General features: G+C 44.1%; 1 long non-coding RNA gene across 2 annotated transcripts; it reads right to left on the bottom strand.

Moving 5' to 3' along the window:
* Positions 1-8956: 8956 nt before the first annotated feature.
* Positions 8957-14944, bottom strand: LOC106573160 (galectin-2). 2 transcript variants are annotated; one of them, XR_006767485.2, is made up of 4 exons: positions 14849-14944; positions 14510-14589; positions 12285-12456; positions 8957-10390 (listed from the first exon to the last, which is right to left on the bottom strand). It is a non-coding gene; the product is annotated as a galectin-2 (long non-coding RNA). The 2 variants fall into 2 exon arrangements; XR_006767486.2 differs by having other exon boundaries at positions 14789-14859.
* Between the last annotated feature and the right edge of the window lie 1354 nt (positions 14945-16298).

Genomic DNA, 16298 nt, shown 5'->3' with positions numbered 1-16298 from the left:
GAGACACAACCTGGCTAGGTGGTGTAGAGAGAGTTCCTCCCTGGGGAGTGGGAGCTGTATCCTGGCTAGGTGGTGTAAAGAGAGTTCCTCCCTGGGGAGTGGGAGCTGCAGCCTGGCTAGGTGGTGTAGAGAGAGTTCCTCTCTGGGGAGTGGGAGCTGCATCCTGGCTAGGTGGTGTAGAGAGAGTTCCTCCCTGGGGAGTGGGAGCTGCATCCTGGCTAGGTGGTGTAGAGAGAGTTCCTCCCTGGGGAGTGGGAGCTGTATCCTGGCTAGGTGGTGTAGAGAGAGTTCCTCCCTGGGGAGTGGGAGCTGCATCCTGGTTAGGTGGTGTAGAGAGAGTTCCTCCCTGGGGAGTGGGAGCTGCATCCTGGTTAGGTGGTGTAGAGAGAGTTCCTCCCTGGGGAGCTGTATCCTGGCTAGGTGGTGTAGAGAGAGTTCCTCCCTGGGGAGCTGTATCCTGGCTAGGTGGTGTAGAGAGAGTTCCTCCCTGGGGAGCTGTATCCTGGCTAGGTGGTGTAGAGAGAGTTCCTCCCTGGGGAGCTGTATCCTGGCTAGGTGGTGTAGAGAGAGTTCCTTCCTGGGGAGTGGGAGCTGTATCCTGGCTAGGTGGTGTAGAGAGAGTTCCTTCCTGGGGAGCTGTATCCTGGCTAGGTGGTGTAGAGAGAGTTCCTCTCTGGGGAGTGGGAGCTGTATCCTGGCTAGGTGGTGTAGAGAGAGTTCCTTCCTGTGGAGTGGGAGCTGCAGCCATGACATTAAGGTGGTGTAACTAGTCACCATATGTCCACGTCACCCTCACTCAACCTTGGTTCCCGGTCATCACACATCCAGTTTAATATCACACATACTTACCAACCTGGCTAAATTACACCTGATCTCTTCAGTAAGCAACCAGCCTAACCAGACGGTTTTATCATTGTTAGTGTCAAACAGGTTGAGACCAGGTGATATATTTTTATTAGTACCTCTGTATAAACAGGAGACCGTTCAGATTCACCCTGTCCATGGTTGTGTCCCAAATGGCACCCAATTCCCATTTTTAATGCACTACTTTTGACCAGGGCTTACGGAGCTCCTCCTGTCCCCTGGTCTCAACCATATGGGCTCTGGTCAAAAGTAGTGCACCATATAGGGAATAGGGAACCATTTGGGCTGCCTTGAAAACACACAGGAGGAGTTGAATGACTGGTCTGAGGGGTAGCAGGTATCCTAGTGGTTAGAGAGGTGAGCCAACAACGGATGGTTTCTGGTATTAAATCCTAGATGCCATTGCCTGTCATTGTGCTCTTGAGGAAGGCACTTACCACCCCTCCCCCATAACAACAGCTCCCCAGGCACCTAGTGGGGCAGCCCCCCACACCTCCACACCTCCAAAACCTGTTTATGTCTGCCTGTCTGTCTTTATGCCAGCCTGGATGCCTGGATGCCTGTCTGTATGTCTGTATGTCTTTATGTCTGCCTGTCTGTCTGTATGTCTGCCTGTCTGTATGTCTTTATGCCTGCCTGTCTGTATGTCTTTATGCCTGCCTGTCTATGTCTTTATGTCTGTCTGCCTGTCTGTATGTCTGTCTGCCTGTCTGTATGTCTGTCTGCCTGTCTGTATGTCTTTATGTATGTCTGCCTGTCTGTATGTCTTTATGCCTGCCTGTATGCCTGTCTGTATGTCTGTATGTCTTTATGGCTGCCTGTCTGTATGCCTGTATGTCTTTATGCCTGTATGTATGCCTGTATGTCTTTATGCCTGCCTGTATGCCTGTATGTATGCCTGTATGTCTGTATGCCTGTATGTATGCCTGTATGTCTTTATGCCTGCCTGTATGCCTGTATGTATGCCTGTATGTCTGTATGCCTGTCTGTATGCCTGTATGTCTTTATGCCTGTATGTATGCCTGTATGTCTTTATGCCTGCCTGTATGCCTGTATGTATGCCTGTATGTCTTTATGCCTGTCTGTATGCCTGTATGTCTTTATGCCTGTCTGTATGCCTGTATGTCTTTATGCCTGTATGTATGCCTGTATGTCTTTATGCCTGCCTGTATGCCTGTATGTATGCCTGTATGTCTGTATGCCTGTCTGTATGCCTGTATGTCTTTATGCCTGTCTGTATGCCTGTATGTCTTTATGCCTGTATGTATGCCTGTCTGTATGCCTGTATGTCTTTATGCCTGTCTGTATGCCTGTATGTCTTTATGCCTGTCTGTATGCCTGTATGTCTTTATGCCTGTATGTATGCCTGTATGTATGCCTGTATGCCTGTCTGCCTGTCTGTATGCCTGTATGTCTTTATGCCTGCCTGTATGCCTGTCTGTATGTCTGTATGTCTTTATGTCTGTATGCCTGTCTGTATGCCTGTCTGTATGTCTGTATGTCTGCCTGTCTTTATGTCTACCTGTCTGTATGTCTTTATGGCTGTCTGCCTGTCTGTCTGTCTTTATGCCTGTCTGCCTGTCTGTCTGTCTTTATGCCTGTCTGCCTGTCTGTATGTCTTTATGCCTGTCTGCCTGTCTGTATGTCTTTATGCCTGGCTGTCTGCCTGTCTGTCTGTCTTTATGCCTGTCTGTATGCCTGTCTGTATGTCTTTATGCCTGGCTGTCTGCCTGTCTGTCTGTCTTTATGTCTGTCTACCTGTATGTCTGCCTGTCTGTCTGTCTTTATGCCTGTCTGTATGCCTGTCTGTCTGTCTTTATGCCTGTCTGTCTGTCTTTATGCCTGTCTGTCTTTATGCCTGTCTGTATGCCTGTCTGTATGTCTTTATGCCTTGCTGTCTGCCTGTCTGTCTGTCTTTATGCCTGTCTGCCTGTCTGTATGTCTTTATGCCTGTCTGTATGCCTGTCTGTATGTCTTTATGCCTGGCTGTCTGCCTGTCTGTCTGTCTTTATGCCTGTCTGTATGCCTGTCTGTATGTCTTTATGCCTGGCTGTCTGCCTGTCTGTCTGTCTTTATGCCTGTCTGTATGCCTGTCTGTATGTCTTTATGCCTGTCTGTATGCCTGTCTGTATGTCTTTATGTCTGTCTACCTGTATGTCTGCCTGTCTGTATGTCTTTATGCCTTGCTGTCTGCCTGTCTGTCTGTCTTTATGCCTGTCTGTATGCCTGTCTGTATGTCTTTATGCCTGTCTGTATGCCTGTCTGTATGTCTTTATGTCTGTCTACCTGTATGTCTGTCTGTATGTCTGTATGCCTGTATGCCTGTCTGCCTGTCTTTATGCCTGTCTGTATGCCTGTATGTCTGTATGTCTGTATGCCTGTCTGTCTGTATGCCTGTATGTCTGTATGTCTGTATGTCTGTATGTCTGTATGCCTGTATGTCTGTATGCCTGTATGTCTGTATGTCTGTATGCCTGTATGTCTGTATGTCTGTATGTCTGTATGTCTGTATGCCTGTATGTCTGTATGCCTGTCTGTCTGTATGCCTGTCTGTCTGTCTGTATGCCTGTCTTTATGCCTGTCTGTCTGTCTGTCTGTCTGTATGTCTGTCTGTCTGTATGCCTGTCTGTCTGTATGCCTGTCTGTATGCCTGTCTGTATGTCTGTCTGTATGTCTGTATGTCTGTATGCCTGTCTTTATGCCTGTATGTCTGTCTGTATGTCTGTATGTCTGTATGCCTGTCTGTCTGTCTGTATACCTGTCTGTCTGTATGCCTGTCTGTCTGCCTGTCTGTCTGTCTGTCTGTATGCCTGTATGTCTGTCTGTCTGTCTGTCTGTATGCCTGTCTGTCTGCCTGTCTGTCTGCCTGTCTGTCTGTATGTCTGTATGTCTGTCTGTCTGTCTGTCTGTCTGTCTGTCTGTCTGTCTGTATGTCTGTATGTCTGTATGTATGTCTGTCTGTATGCCTGTCTGTCTGTCTGTCTGTCTGTCTGTCTGTCTGTCTGTCTGTCTGTCTGTCTGTCTGTGGGCTGTGTGTTTCTTTCGGAGAACTTGGATTAAAAGCTGAAGACAAATTTCGGTGGGAACAATTGACCAATAAAGTGATGTTAATTAGTACTGTCCCCTTGCCGTAGTGTGTGTGTTAATGCTGGACGTTAACCGAAAGTTTGCTTATCTTTCAGTTATTAAACAACTAATTAACCAATGTAGGTTCAATGATTTGAATTCCACATCATTCAGTTTTTTTCTGTGAGCTCAATGCCACCTTGGCAGATAAGCAGCAACGGACAGTCACTACCATCATGGGACTTTAATTCATTGTTTTATTCTGTGTTGTTACAGCCTTCAACCCACATAATGCACAGTACATTTAATGTAAAGAAAATACATTAAAACAAGACATTGAAAACCGTGATTATTTTGTAATAATCAAACTAAAACTGAACCGGCCACAAAAAGCACTAATCGCTCAGCACTAGTGTGTGTGTGTGTGTGTGTGTGTGTGTGTGTGTGTGTGTGTGTGTGTGTGTGTGTGTGTGTGTGTGTGTGTGTGTGCGTGTGTGTGTGTGTGTGTGTGTGTGTGCGTGTGTGTGTTTGCGTGTGTGTGTGTGTGTGTGTGTGTGTGTGTGTGTGTGTGTGTGTGTGTGTCTGGAATAACACTGTGGTCTGTCAGCCAGGCTCCAGGTGGAATAACACTGTGGTCTGTCAGGCAGGCTCCATGGTGGAATAACACTGTGGTCTGTCAGCCAGACTCCTGGTGGAATAACACTGTGGTCTGTCAGCCAGGCTCCTGGTGGAATAACACTGTGGTCTGTCAGCCAGGCTCCAGGTGGAATAACACTGTGGTCTGTCAGCCAGGCTCCTACTGGAATAACACTGTGGTCTGTCAGGCAGGCTCCAGGTGGAATAACACTGTGGTCTGTCAGCCAGACTCCTACTGGAATAACACTGTGGTCTGTCAGCCAGGCTCCAGGTGGAATAACACTGTGGTCTGTCAGCCAGGCTCCTGGTGGAATAACACTGTGGTCTGTCAGCCAGGCTCCAGGTGGAATAACACTGTGGTCTGTCAGCCAGGCTCCAGGTGGAATAACACTGTGGTCTGTCAGCCAGGCTCCTCTTGAAATAACACTGTGGTCTGTCAGCCAGGCTCCTCACTGGAATAACACTGTGGTCTGTCAGCCAGGCTCCTCATGGAATAACACTGTGGTCTGTCAGCCAGGCTCCTGGTGGAATAACACTGTGGTCTGTCAGCCAGGCTCCTGGTGGAATAACACTGTGGTCTGATAGGCAGGATCCTACTGGAATAACACTGTGGTCTGTCAGCCAGGATCCTACTGGAATAACACTGTGGTCTGTCAGCCAGACTCATGGTGGAATAACACTGTGGTCTGTCAGCCAGGTCCTGGTGGAATAACACTGTGGTCTGTCAGCCAGGCTCCTACTGGAATAACACTGTGGTCTGTCAGCCAGGCTCCAGGTGGAATAACACTGTGGTCTGTCAGCCAGGTCCTGGTGGAATAACACTGTGGTCTGTCAGCCAGGCTCCTCATGGAATAATACTGTGGTCTGTCAGCCAGGCTCCTGGTGGAATAACACTGTGTTCTGTCAGCCAGACTCCTACTGGAATAACACTGTGGTCTGTCAGCCAGGCTCCTGGTGGAATAACACTGTGGTCTGATAGGCAGGATCCTACTGGAATAACACTGTGGTCTGTCAGCCAGGATCCTACTGGAATAACACTGTGGTCTGTCAGCCAGACTCATGGTGGAATAACACTGTGCTCTGTCAGCCAGGCTCCTACTGGAATAACACTGTGGTCTATCAGCCAGGCTCCTGGTGGAATAACACTGTGGTCTGTCAGCCAGACTCCTGGTGGAATAACACTGTGGTCTGTCAGCCAGACTCATGGTGGAATAACACTGTGGTCTGTCAGCCAGGATCCTGGTGGAATAACACTGGGGTCTGTCAGCCAGGCTCCTGGTGGAATAACACTGTGGTCTGTCAGCCAGGCTCCTGGTGGAATAACACTGGGGTCTGTCAGCCATGATCCTGGTGGAATAACACTGTGGTCTGTCAGCCAGGCTCCTGGTGGAATAACACTGTGGTCTGTCAGCCAGGCTCCAGGTGGAATAACACTGTGGTCTGTCAGCCAGACTCCTGGTGGAATAACACTGTGGTCTGTCATCCAGACTCCTGGTGGAATAACACTGTGGTCTGTCAGCCAGGCTCCTACTGGAATAACACTGTGGTCTGTCAGCCAGGTTCCTGGTGGAATAACACTGTGGCTGATTTGACTGCTTTCTTACAGGACAGTATGTCATTGTGTCATCAAACAGTTGGGGTTATTATGGGATAGACAGATGGAGAGAGGGAGGGGGAGAGAGAGGACGGAGAGGGTGGGAGAGAGAGAAAGTGGGAGAGAGACGGCGAGAGGGAGGGAGGGAGGGAGGGAGAGGGGGAGAGAGAAAGGGGGAGATAGAGAGGGAGAGAGGGAGTGAGGTACAAGGAGAGAGGGAGGGAGGTAGCGAGGGAGAGGGGGAGAGAGAAAGGAGGGAGATAGAGAGGGAGTGAGGTACAAGGAGAGAGGGAGAGAGGGAGTGAGGTACAAGGAGAGAGGGAGAGGGGAGAGAGACGGAGAGAGGGAGGGAGAGAGGTAGCGAGGGAGAGGGGGAGAGAGAAAGGGGGGAGATAGAGAGGGAGTGAGGTACAAGGAGAGAGGGAGAGAGGGAGTGAGGTACAAGGAGAGAGGGAGAGAGGGAGTGAGGTACAAGGAGAGAGGGAGAGAGAGAGTGAGGTACAAGGAGAGAGGGAGAGAGGGAGTGAGGTACAAGGAGAGAGGGAGAGAGGGAGTGAGGTACAAGGAGAGAGGGAGAGAGGGAGTGAGGTACAAGGAGAGAGGGAGAGAGGGAGTGAGGTACAAGGAGAGAGGGAGAGAGGGAGTGAGGTACAAGGAGAGAGGGGGGAGAGAGCTGGTCGGTCAGCGGGATCAGCAGACCATGCTGTCATTAGAGTGCAGACCTAACTTAGTTCTAGTCTGCTCTCTCCTCTCCTCCTCTCATTGACTAGAGGACAGAGAGAGAGCAGAGGGAGAGGGATGGAGTGAGACTGGAGAAAGGTGAGAGAGGGACAAAAAAGAGCAAAAAGAGGAGAAAGGAGAGAGAAAAAGGAGTGAAAGAGTGGAGAGAGAGTAAAGAAAGAGGGTGAAGTGGGCCTGATAGGCCAATGTTGTTGCTAAGGGGAATTGGGCGGTATTTTTACCCAAACATATTTGCACCCAACAAAAAACTCAAAGCTTCCTAGATCAAAGGAGAATGCTGTTCCGTGTGTAAGAAGTTCCAATGCTGAATTATTCCAACACCTTCCCTTTGTTGTCGCTAGATGAGAGGGGGGAGAGGGGGATACAGAGAGAGGGAGAGAAGAGAGAGGTAGGGAAGGGGAACAGAGAGAGAGAGACAGGGAAGAGAGAGAGTGAGAAAGAGAGAGAGAGAGAGAGAGAGAGAGAGGAGAGAGCGAGAGAGAGCGAGGGGGAGAGAAGAGAGAGGGAGGGAAGGGGAACAGAGAGAGAGACAGGGAAGAGAGAGAGTGAGAAAGAGAGAGAGAGAGAGCGAGGGGGAGAGAAGAGAGAGGGAGGGAAGGGGTACAGAGAGAGAGAGACAGGGAAGAGAGAGAGAGTGAAAAATTGGGGAGAGAGAGAGAGAGGGGGGGGTACAGAAACAGAGTTCTGCAATATTTATTTGGCACAGTTTATTTGCACTGTTCTGTTTTATGTCAACTCTTCTTCTTCCATCCATGTCTTCTATTACTGTGGTCAGTCAGATGAGAGGCTGAAGCGTTCACCTCAACCTGCATTCATATAGTAAGGATGGCTGCCGTCTTATGTGATCCTAACCAACTGTGCTATTTTGTTAGTTCTTTCACATTGTTTGTAACTTATTTTGTACATAATGTTGCTGCTGCCGTCTCTTATGACCGAAAAGAGCTTCTGGATATCAGAATAGTGATTACTCACCTCGAATTGGATGAATATTTTTTCTTTAATGAGTCTGACGCAAAGGATATACTGCTTCTCCGAGACCAGGCCCAAATCCCTGTCAATCGTGTGAAGAAAAGACGGAAATACATAGGGTAGAGATCAGCGTACCTTGTGAGAATTCTTGGGTGAGTGGGTAACCCGCCTCTACCATCCATTCTATTGGCCAACGTGTAATCACTGGAGAATAAACTGGATGATCTCAGTTTGAGACTATCCTACCAACGAGACATTAAAAACTGTAACATCTTATGTTTCACCGAGTGGTGGCTGAACCATGACAAGGATAATATACAGTTGGCTGGGTTTTCCGTGCATCGGCAGGACAGAACAGCTACGTCTGATAAGACGAGGGGTGGTGGCGTGTGTCTATTTGTCAATAACAGCTTGTGCCCGATGTCTAAAGTTAAAGAGGTCTCGAGGTATTGCTCGCCTGCTGTTGATGGATGCCTTGGCCTCATTCTCAACTGGCTTGTAATTGAAGCTGCAGTCACTCTGAGGGACAACCTCTCACATGGCCCGTGATATATTGTCCCTTTGGGAGTCTGGGAGAGTGGACAGGACAGTTCAGGACAGGACAGGAAAGGAGTGGGTCTGAAGAACATAAGGCATCTAAAAGTAATTCCTTTTCGGTGATAGGAGAGATTATACGTATAGCTTGGATTCTCACGTGGTCTTTTTATACCTTGATGCTGTATACCCCAGTGGATCCCCACCTTCCAATTCACACTCAGGAAAATCTGTTCTTGTGTGTAGGAGTACACCAGATAATACTCTCTCAAGGGCTATTCATGAAGTCTTTATAGTGTTTGATCTGATAAAGATGTCGTTTTATAGATTCCAGGTGAACCAGCAAGACACACACAAAACATTCCACAGAAGTGGGTGTCACCCAAATGGAGGAATCTCTTCTTCTTTTTTTTAAAGCTATATCGAAAGCCTTGAAGCTTGGGAGTTCAACTTTTGGGACAATTATACTCTAAGAAAATAAGATCGTTTAAAAAAAACGTTTAAATGTATGGAATAGGGCTACAATGTTATCATGGAACTAAAGAAACGGAATTCACTACTTAATGATGCTGAACTTTATTGATGACATGACATGTATCCATTATGTTTTGCTTCATTAAATGTATACAGAAAATAACATTTTCAAATCATCATACATTTTTTTTGCCATGGAGTCAATGGCTATTCTATTTTCTGCTCAGTAATTGTTGACGCAATCTGTCGACGAGAGTCACGGTCAGTCATAATGTAATCATTTGGTCTACTACAGTATCAGAACATGAGAGATTAGGTCAGTAATAATGTAATCATTTGGTCTACTACAGTATCAGAACATGAGAGATTAGGTCAGTCATAATGTAATCATTTGGGTCACTACAGTATCAGAACATGAGAGATTAGGTCAGTCATAATGTAATCATTTGGTCTACTACAGTATCAGAACATGAGAGATTAGGTCAGTAATAATGTAATCATTTGGGTTACTACAGTATCAGAACATGAGAGATTAGGTCAGTAATAATGTAATCATTTGGGTTACTACAGTATCAGAACATGAGAGATTAGGTCAGTAATAATGTAATCATTTGGGTTACTACAGTATCAGAACATGAGAGATTAGGTCAGTAATAATGTAATCATTTGGTCTACTACAGTATCAGAACATGAGAGATTAGGTCAGTCATAATGTAATCATTTGGGTCACTACAGTATCAGAACATGAGAGATTAGGTCAGTCATAATGTAATCATTTGGTCTACTACAGTATCAGAACATGAGAGATTAGGTCAGTAATAATGTAATCATTTGGGTTACTACAGTATCAGAACATGAGAGATTAGGTCCGTAATAATGTAATCATTTGGGTCTACTACAGTATCAGAACATGAGAGATTAGGTCAGTCATAATGTAATCATTTGGGTCTACTACAGTATCAGAATACATTCTTTGAAGTGATTACTAAAACATTTAGTTTGCTCTTTCTCACCAAAACAAGTAAAACATTGACTGATATTTCATCCGGCCAAGATGTGTGTGTGTGTAACACGTCTGTATTTGTAAAGGAATGTAATTAGTTGACAGTATCCTAACCTCGTCCCCAGTTGTCCCTTGTGTTTAGTGTATGTCAGAATATTCTTACAACAAACCGTACCATGGTCATCCCATATTTCCATTTAGTATTTGATACAGGCCATTGATCCTGTCTTACTACCCATTGGTCTAACACTATATGTAGCTCCGCCCACTTGCTTGTGTGTCATTGGGCCAGAATGCACCGGAAGTTGGAAGACCTACGAAACAAATTGCCAGGCTACACAAGGTGGATGTTATGGGTCTCTTTAGTAGATCTTAAAGGCGGTGAGCTTCAAGTCCCCTCTGATACGAACGTAGGTAATGACTTCCAGGACGTGACGGTTGGGGAACTTGATCACATGTCCATTAGGCATCTCCACTTCAAACACATCTCCGGTCAGCTTCAGGACAATCTTGAGAGAGAGAACGGAGAGAGGAAAGCCGTCACTATGACAACACTTTGACTTACTCTAACACCCACATGGTTTCATTGTTACATCACTATATGCCTAGTTCAACTCTGACTTGCCTAGTTCATTAGAGGTTAAATACATTTAAAAAGAAATATACGCCCAAGATTATCCATTTATCTAGTAATAAAAGGCTGTACTGCAGTACTGCATGCTCGATAATCCAGTCAGTATGATATAACTTATAACTAACTACACTGAATAATGCAGTCAGTATTTAATAACTCATCACTAACTAAACTGAACAATCTTAAAGGGATAGTTCAGGATTTTGACAATAAAGCCCTTCATCTACTTCCCCAGAGTCAGATGAACTCGTGGATATCGTTTGTATGTCTCTGTGTCCAGTATGAAGTTAGAGGTAGTGAATCGTCCAGCATGTAGTTAGAGGTAGTGAATCGTCCAGTATGAAGTTATAGGTAGTGAATCGTCCAGTATGAAGTCAGAGGTGGTGAATCATCCAGTATGAAGTCAGAGGTGGTGAATCATCCAGTATGAAGTTAGAGGTAGTGAATCGTCCAGTATGAAGAGGTAGTGATTCGTCCATGTATGAAGTTAGAGGTAGTGAATCGTCCAGTATGAAGAGGTAGTGAATCGTCCAGAATGAAGTTAGAGGTAGTGAATCGTCCAGTATGAAGAGGTAGTGAATCGTCCAGTATGAAGTTAGAGGTAGTGAATCGTCCAGTATGAAGATAGAGGTAGTTAATCGTCCAAAATGAAGTTAGAGGTAGTGAATCGTCCAGTATGAAGAGGTAGTGAATCGTCCATTATGAAGAGGTAGTGAATCGTCCAGAATGAAGTTAGAGGTAGTGAATCGTCCAGTATGAAGAGGTAGTGAATCGTCCAGTATGAAGTTAGAGGTAGTGAATCGTCCAGTATGAAGTCAGAGGTGGTGAATAATCCAGTATGAAGTTAGAGGTAGTGAATCGTCCAGTATGAAGAGGTAGTGATTCGTCCATGTATGAAGTTAGAGGTAGTGAATCGTCCAGTATGAAGAGGTAGTGAATCGTCCAGAATGAAGTTAGAGGTAGTGAATCGTCCAGTATGAAGAGGTAGTGAATCGTCCAGTATGAAGTTAGAGGTAGTGAATCGTCCAGTATGAAGATAGAGGTAGTTAATCGTCCAAAATGAAGTTAGAGGTAGTGAATCGTCCAGTATGAAGAGGTAGTGAATCGTCCATTATGAAGAGGTAGTGAATCGTCCAGAATGAAGTTAGAGGTAGTGAATCGTCCAGTATGAAGATAGAGGTAGTTAATCGTCCAGAATGAAGTTAGAGGTAGTGAATCGTCCAGTATGAAGAGGTAGTGAATCGTCCAGCATGAAGTTAGAGGTAGTGAATCGTTCAGTATGAAGATAGAGGTAGTGAATCGTCCAGTATGAAGAGGTAGTGAATCGTCCAGTATGAAGTTAGAGGTAGTGAATCGTCCAGTATGAAGTTAGAGGTAGTGAATCGTCCAGTATGAAGTTAGAGGTAGTGAATCGTCCAGTATGAAGTTATAGGTGGTGAATCGTCCAGTATGAAGTTATAGGTGGTGAATCAGCAAAAAAGATTGCTAGTCTTCGTGTACAGCTAGCATACTTTCAGTCTTTGCACTAAGCTAGCGCTAACACAAGTTAGCATTGGCACGCAAAACTACCTTTAACTTCCATCATAGTGGACTCAGAGACATAAAAATGTTATCGAATAGTTCATCTGACTCATCCCTTTAAGAAATACCACAATGCCCTTTTTTCCTCAAATATTATATTTTCATTTATTTAAACATTTGTATATATCCGGACAAACATCCACCTTGGTCCAGTCAGGACCCTCTTCCCATCCCAACAATTGTCCCACCTTGACAGTAGAACCCCTTTGGAGGTCACTGTATTTCTCTCTCTCCTCATGACCCCAGCAGCCGTCAATCTTTGAGTTGCACACAAGCACAGCGCCGTCAGTGTCATCCTTAAAACGTGGGTTGAAGTGCAGTGCCAGGTGATCTTCGTCACAGCCCAGTTCTATCTGGAACCTGAGGTTTGTTCAACAAGGGAAATAATTCGCTATCATATTCCATTTGAGCTAGCCGCAAACGTTCGGTAACATTAGGAATCAGTCCGAGAAGGGTAGTGTGCGGCGAACATAAGTGTCTGTTTTGGGTCTAAACTGCCAATACAAATAATAATGTGTCCATGTAGGCTTTCTATTGCATGTAGTAGGAATATGAAGTCATTAGCAGTATGACCACAGTAATCATAGCTGTTCATTCAAATCGTTCAATTGAAATTGTTGCTAAGTAACATGTTCGCCGCAAACAGAACCCTTCTTGAACTCACCTCGTCACATGTGCAATAGGAAGTCACAAGACAAATCATTCCAGAAACCCCACTACATGTCTGCACTTCTCTAACATGAATTGGTTTCACACATACAGTATACCACATACAGTACACCGCATACAGTATACCATATAGAGTATACTAGACATACAGTATACCACACATACAATATACCACATACAGTATACCACATACAGTACACCGCATACAGTATACCATATACAGTATACCATATACAGTGTACCACATACAGTATACTGCATACAGTATACCATATACAGTATACCACACATACAGTATACCACACACACAGTATACCACACATACAGTATACTACACATACAGTATACCACACATACAGAATACCACATACAGTGTACCGCATACAGTATACCACATACAGTGTACCGCATACAGTATACCACAGACAGTATACCACATACAGTATACCACATATACAGTATACCACATATACAGTATACCACATTCAGTATACCACATACAGTATACGACATACAGTATACCACACATACAGTATACCACACATACAGTATACCATATAGAGTATACTAGACATACAGTATACCCCACATACAGTATATCCCACATACAGTATACCCCACCTACAGTATACCACACATACAGTATACCACATAAAGTATACCACATATACAGTATACCACATACAGTATACCACACATACAGTATACCACACATACAGTATACCACATATACAGTATACCACACATACGATATACCACATATACAGTATACCACACATACAGTATACCACATACAGTATTACACATACAGTATTCCACACATACAGTATACCACATATACAGTATACCACACTATACAGTATACCACACTTACAGTATACCACATACAGTATACCACATACAGTATACCACATATACAGTATACCACATATACAGTATACCACATACAGTATACCACATATACAGTATACCATATAGAGTATACTAGACATACAGTATACCACACATACAGTATACCACATAGAGTATACTAGACATACAGTACACCACACATACAGTATACCACATAGAGTATACTAGACATACAGTATACCACATATACAGTATACCACATAGAGTATACTAGAGATACAGTATACCACACATACAGTATACCACATAGAGTATACTAGACATACAGTATACCACACATACAGTATACCACATAGAGTATACTAGACATACAGTATACCACACATACAGTATACCACATAGAGTATACTAGACATACAGTATACCACACATACAATATACCACATACAGTATACAACATATACAGTATACCACATACAGTATTCCACACATAAGAATACCACATACAGTATACCACATACAGTATACCACATATACAGTATACCACATACAGTATACCACATATACAGTATACCATATAGAGTATACTAGACATACAGTATACCACACATACAGTATACCACACATACAGTATACCACAGAGTATACTAGACATACAGTATACCACACATACAGTATACCACATAGAGTATACTAGACATACAGTATACCACACATACAGTATACCAACACTAAAGCATTCTCCATTCTTTAGTCTTTAGAACAAACATTTGTGGAACTGATGGTTTGTTTTTCAGTTATTCTTCTAAATGAATGTGATGGGTCTCTGGGTGTGATTTCCAAACCAGACCAGACCAGACCAGACCAGACCAAACCAGTTAAATGTACGTACCCCTTCGCCTCATGCAGAATCCTCCCCTCCACTTTCAACTGGTCTCCAGCTCTCAGCTTCACATTCTTCAGCTCAAGTTCCTGTTGTTAAGAAGCATATAGTTGACTATCTTTGAACATAAGGTGAAAGGGATCGTCTTTTAAATGTGTCACGTTTGGTTTGCTTTATGCTATTCAATCATTTATCTCTGGCTTTTGATAATCATTGTAATCACAATTTACAGTTTATGTCCCACTAATATTGTATAGCGATGTACATAATAGTAACCAGATAATTTACCCAGCAACACATATCTCAATGCAGTAAACATGTAGGTTACAAAGCCTGTTCAATATGTACCTTTATTATCCACACGAGCATGAAGGTTAATAAGACTTCCCATTGGCTTTGCCATGTTGTCACTGGTGGTGAAAAGCAGTCCTGAATCTACTATGGGATGGGACAAGAGAAGCCTCTATGCTGAGACAAAGAGAGATTAAAAGGTGAGGTTATAAGTCCAGCCCCCTTCACATATCACTAACTGATTAGCATGATGAGGGGGTCAAGAGGTACTTCATGATGATTCAACCCACAGCTGTTTGATTATCTCACTTAGCCTAGAGCCCAATACTGGGCTTTAACAAGGAGCTTGGTGACAGTATAGACAGCTTACTACTGTACTGCACTGATGATGTCACTCATACTGAACAGCCTGCTCTTTGATCTGTAATCAACTGTGATTGATCAGTACTCAAATGCCACTATGTTGAGAGAGATAATATTTTTTTCCACACACAGGACTATACTATGGTACAATAGAGAGAGAAAGAGAGAGAGAGCATGGCTGTAACGGCCGTCGTCAGAAAGAGACCAAGGTGCAGCGGAGGATGTGTTCATCATTAGGAATTTTAATAAACGAAAGAACACGACAAACGAAACACGAAAAGAAACGACAGCCAAACAGTCCTGTCAGGATTAACTCTACACAGAAAACAATCACCCACAAACCCCAAAGGAAAAACAGGCTGCCTATGTATGACTCCCAATCAGCAACAACGAACTACAGCTGTTCCTGATTGAGAGCCACACACGGCCAACCAAAGAAACAAACCAACATAGAAAAATAAACATAGAACGCCCACCCATGTAACACCCTGGCCTAACCAGGGTGTTACCATGGTAATGATCAGGGTTCTGGTTCATGGTAATGATCAGGGTTATGGTTCATGGTAATGATCAGGGTTATGTTAATGATCAGGGTTATGTTAATGATCAGGGTTATGGTAATGATCAGGGTTTTGGTAATGATCCGGGTTATAGTAATGATCAGGGTTATGGTAATGATCAGGGTTATGATCCATGGTAATGATCAGGGTTATGGTAATGATCAGGGTTATGATCCATGGTAATGATCAGGGTTATGGTAATGATCAGGGTTATGGTAATGATCAGGGTTATATTGATGATCAGGGTTATGATGGTCGTGCACCAGTCATTTCGTAATCGTTGCCCTCTCGCTGGTGTCACTGCTGACACGGATTGCAAACCATTCAAATCAATACAGATAAGCCTAGATGATTCAGCTGTATTCTTACCATTACTGTAAATTATAATGCAATGAATCTTTTAATATTTAATATTTTAAAAACACTATCGATGTAACATTAAATACATTATTATTTAGGTGTAAATTATAGCAAAGGCTTTGTGATCAAATTCATCAGGGATTATTTCTTGTTAAATCTTGCAGAGTTGCTCATTCAGATTTCACCCAGTCCAGCTCTGGGATTAGGTGACTTCATAAACAATC

Source organism: Salmo salar, chromosome 02 (assembly GCF_965601325.2).
Source record: "Salmo salar chromosome 02, fSalSal1, whole genome shotgun sequence".
NCBI classification, from domain to species: Eukaryota; Metazoa; Chordata; class Actinopteri; order Salmoniformes; family Salmonidae; genus Salmo; species Salmo salar.
Note: the sequence above shows the minus strand (reverse complement) of the source record. Positions and strands in the feature narration are given on the sequence as shown.